The following is a 5000-nucleotide window of genomic DNA, read 5'->3' as shown; positions in this document are numbered from 1 at the left end:
ATTCCTGCGAACGCAGCACCCGGACCCGGCCACTTTCCTGCACTATTTCTGGAAAAATTATGCGTCTGAACTAAGCATATTCCCGCACATCCTATACACCAGTGGTTCCCAAACTGTGGGTAAATTACCCTCTGGGGGGGGAGGTAAAAAAAATTCGGGGGTAGTGGAGGGGTGACAAAAAAATTAAAAATAAAATAGAATAAAATAGAATAAAGAAAACATTGCGGTACCCTGCATTGGGATTAAGGTTAACTTAGTACGTATAGTTGTAAAACTAAAAAAAAAAGTTTGGGAACCACTGCTATACACAAACAACCGAAAGTTGAGAGTTCGTTTGAGTGAAAACGACTTCGCTTACAAAATTCTAGACTTCTCTAAGGACATTTCAACTGTATGTCTAACACTTGTATAGGTTTACAATAGTCTAGTTCACCATTCGCCTTTGCTATATATGACGGAAACATAATTTGATATTTGGAGATTTGAAAGAATAATGTGACCGAAGTCATTTTCACTCAAACGAACTCTCAACTGTCGACGCTGGTTATAAGCACGTGGAAAGCCCAGTTTAATAACCCTTTTATATGTAACACGTCGCTCGTGTTGATGTCAAACACTGGGTAATGGCCCACGACAGATGCTCATCTCGGACCTGAGGTGACTTGTATATCACTGTGTGTGATACATCAGCTTGCTCGAGGTATGGTCATTGATGTGGCTGTAGCGTGGACACCGTCTCTCCCGTGTTTATGTATGAACAGTCCCGGACCACCGCCAAGGTTGAGGTCCGAAGGGGTACCAGCCCCGCAAACCACGAAAGAAGAAGAAGAAGAAGAAGAAGAAGAAGAAGAAGAAGAAGAAGAAGAAGAAGAAGAAGAAGAAGAAGAAGAAGAAGAAGAAGAAGAAAAAAAAAAGGACCAAGAACACTACCCTGAGAAACGCAGCGCCAGTCTCTGTACCAGCCATCCACATGAACGCGGTGAGAATGTCTCAGCTATTCTCCAATGATCACGCCTTGTTTTAAATATGTGCATGTGTATGCGCGTGCAGGTGTTTGTTTGCGCGCGCGCGCGCGCGTGTGTGTGTGTACGCGTGTGCGTGCATGCGTGCGTGTGTGTGTGGTTACATGGAGTTACATGGACAAACGAAGAGCAACAGACCTATTGGTCCTTACATGGCTGTTCCGGTACTTAAACTATTATTATCATCACCGTTACCATAACTATCACTACCATTATTACTATTATTACCTTTACCTTTTATTATTATTATCATTATTATTATTATTATTATTATTATTATAATTATTATTATTATTATTATTATTATTTATTATTATTATTATTATTATTATTATTATTATTATTATTATTATTATTATTATTATTATAATCATCATCATCATCATCATCATCATCATCATCATCATCATCATCATCATCATCATCATCATCATCATCATCATCATCATCATTATTATTATTATTATTATTATTATTATTATCCTCCTTCACATTTAGCAACTACCTAAAATAAAGGGAAAGATAGTTGCAGTGGGAAATGCTAAGAAAATGAGAGTGATGAGTGAGGAAAATGGAGGAGAAATAAGGAAGGATGAAGTGAAGGCAGTTGTTAAGATGATGAGAGCAGGTAAGGCACCTGGTCTGGATGGATGCCATGCAGAATGTCTAAAAAAAAAAAAAAGGAGGTACAGTGATGGTGGACTGGCTGGTGAGGTTATTTAATGTTTACTGGAGAGAGGGTAGAGTGCCGGAGGACTGGAGGAGTGCCTGTATAGTTCCACTTTACAAGGGAAAAGGGGACAAGTGTGAATGTAGTAGTTTCAGAGGGATTAGCTTGTTAAGTGTAGTTGGGAAGGCTTATGGGAGGATCTTGATTGAGAGGATTAGGAGAGGAACAGAGGGAGTAATTGGTGAGGAACAGTGTGGATTTAGGACAGGTAGAGGTTGTGTAGATCAGATATTTGTGGTAAGACAAATATGTGAGAAAGCTATAGGAAAGGGGAAGGATATTTTTTGGGCTTTTATGGATCTGGAAAAGGCTTACGATAGGGTAGACAGAAAGGCACTGTGGGAAGTTATGCAGATATATGGGATAGGAGGAAAGCTTTTAGGAGCTGTCAAGAGTTTTTATGAGAGTAGTAGAGCTTGTGTTAGGATTAGAAATGGAGAGAGTGAGTGGTTCGAGGTAAAGGTGGGACTTCGTCAAGGATACGTTATGTCGCCCTGGCTGTTCAACTTATACATGGATGGGGTAGTGCGAGAGGTAAATGCAAGGGTAGTGGGTCAGGGATTGGAGATGGTTAAAGAAAATGGAGAAAAGTGGGAGGTGAGCCAGCTGTTGTTTGCTGACGACACTGCGCTTGTGGCAGGATCGGAGGAGGGACTGAGGAAGTTGGTGACAGAGTTTGGGAGAGTATGTGATAGAAGAAAGCTAAAGATAAATGTGGGTAAAAGTAAGGTGATGAGATGTACATGGGGTGAAAGTGGCAGTAGACTGGAAGTGAGCATTAAGGGAGAGCGACTGGAGGAAGTGGATAGTTTTAGATACTTGGGTGCAAATGTGGCAGGAAAAGGTGGAGTAAAGGTGGAGGTAGAATGTAGATTGAGAGAAGCGAGTAAATGCCTTGGTGGATTAAAGAGTGTAATGAGGAATAGACATTTGGGAATGGATGCTAAGAGGAGACTGTATGAAGGAGTGATTGTGCCAACAGCACTGTATGGGGCAGAAACATGGAACATAAGAGAGGAAGCGAGAAGGAGTTTGAATGTGTTTGAGATGAGGTGTCTGAGAAGTATGATGGGGGTTACTAGGCTAGATAGAGTGAGAAATGAGGAGGTGAGGAGAAGAACGGGGGTGGAAAGGGAGTTGGGAGATAGGGTTGATGAAAGAGTATTAGGATGGTTTGGACACATGGAAAGAATGAGTGAAGAAAGACTAGTAAAATAGGTATGGAAGGCAGATGTGTAGGGAGTGAACATGAGGGGACGTCCTAGGATGAGGTGGATGGATGGGGTGAAGGGGGCTTTGGGGAAGAGGGGAATGTCTGTTGAGGAAGGACGGGAGAGGACAGAAGACAGGGGTGAATGGAGAATGGTTGTATATGGATGATGTTGTGAAGCATGAGGTGGAATGGGCGGGGGGATGGGGGGTGAGGTAGTATGTGTGAGCAAAATTTGACGCAGCTCGAAGGGATTTCTCCCCGTCTTCTCCTTTTATGCATGTGAAGACGGATTGGGGGGGTCGCCGATTTAATGAAGCGGCCTTGCTGTGGATGTGCTGTGTCTTGCGACACTGCTTCTGACCCAGGGCAGTGGACAAGGTGCAGGGATGACCCGTCATCCAGGAGGTGCTAAGATAAGAGGGAGGGTGGAGGGGTGTGGAGTGTATTCAGGGATGGAATGGGTGGGAATGATTTTATGCCTTTTTCTTTTTGGCTACCCCCCTTGTAAGGGGGAAAAAGCCTTGGTATATGTATGTATGTATTATTATCATTATTATTACTCTTATTATTATTATTATTATTACTATTATTATTATTATTATTATTATTATTACTATTATTATTATTATTATTATTATTATTATCATTATTATTATTATTATTATTATTATTATTATTATTATTGTTATTGTTATTATTATTATTATTATTATTATTATTATTATTATTATTATTATTATTATCATTATTATTGTTATTATTATTATTATTATCATTATTATTATTATTATTATTATCATTATTATTATTATTATTATTATTATTATTATTATTATTATTATTATTATTATTATTATTATTACTATTATCATTATCATTATTATTATTATATATTTATATATTTTTTATTTATTCACTTTTATTCTATTTGTATATTTTTTACATATCTAGAAGTACATAATTCTGGTCGGGAATTTGTAGCTTAGTAATTATCGAGACTTTTTTGAATACCTCAACAGTGTAACAACCAATAACATTGGATGGTAGACCATTCTATAAATCAACAACGCGATTGAAGAAATAGTATTTTGTCACGTCTGTCTGAAATCGTTTCCCTACAATCTTGCATCGATTATTCCTAGTTGCGTTGGAGGTGTCAATTTTTAAATGTTTTGCCTCATCCATTTTTTTTTTTTTTTCAATACCTTTGACAAATTTTGAAAACATCAATAAGATCTCTCATTCTCCGTTTCGAGAACTAAACATATTTAGTTCCCTTAAGCGCTCTTCACACGGATTTCTCCACAACCTAGGAATGAACTTTGTTACTTTACGCTGCACACTTTCTAGCTTCTGTATATCCTTCTAGAAATGTAGAGACCAGCACTGTACACAGAATTCTAGATTAGATCTGACTAGGGCATTGTAAATATTAAGAATAATTTCTTCAGTTCTGAACTCAAAAGTTTTACCTATACTTCCAATTAATTGACTTGCAGATTTAACGACCTCGAAGTACTGTTTGCCTGGTTTGAAATTATTTGAGACACCATAACCAAGGACTTACCCTTGTTCTACACTTGCCATTTGTACACCATTCATCGTGTAGTTGGCCTGGACATTACTATTACCAATATAAGATTCTTTACATTTATCTATATTGAAGAAATCTGGGAATTTTTGGTCCATTCACATAAAGTGTTTAAATAATTTTGTAATTCTTCTTGTGTTATGGATATCATCTTATTTGCAATTTTGGTACCATCCGCGAATTTTTACAATTTACATTTCATATTATCATCCAGGTTATTAATGTGTATTAGAAAGAATACAGGACCTAGCACTGAGCACTGAGGCACTCCACTTGATACACAATGCCAGTCTGAGCAATTTGGAGAGAGAAAGAGAGAGAGAGAGGGTGGAAGGAAGGGGAAACGAGAGCAGGAATAAAGGGGAAAAAAACAAGGACGAGGGAGGAAGAAGAAGGGGGGAGGAGGAGAAAGGAATGAGGAGGGGAAGGAGGAAATAGAAATGA

Source organism: Oratosquilla oratoria, chromosome 30 (assembly GCF_046742065.1).
Source record: "Oratosquilla oratoria isolate Oo_2021 chromosome 30, ASM4674206v1, whole genome shotgun sequence".
Lineage (NCBI taxonomy): Eukaryota > Metazoa > Arthropoda > Malacostraca > Stomatopoda > Squillidae > Oratosquilla > Oratosquilla oratoria.
The sequence above is the reverse complement of the archived record's forward strand: the minus strand, read 5'-3'. Positions refer to the sequence as shown.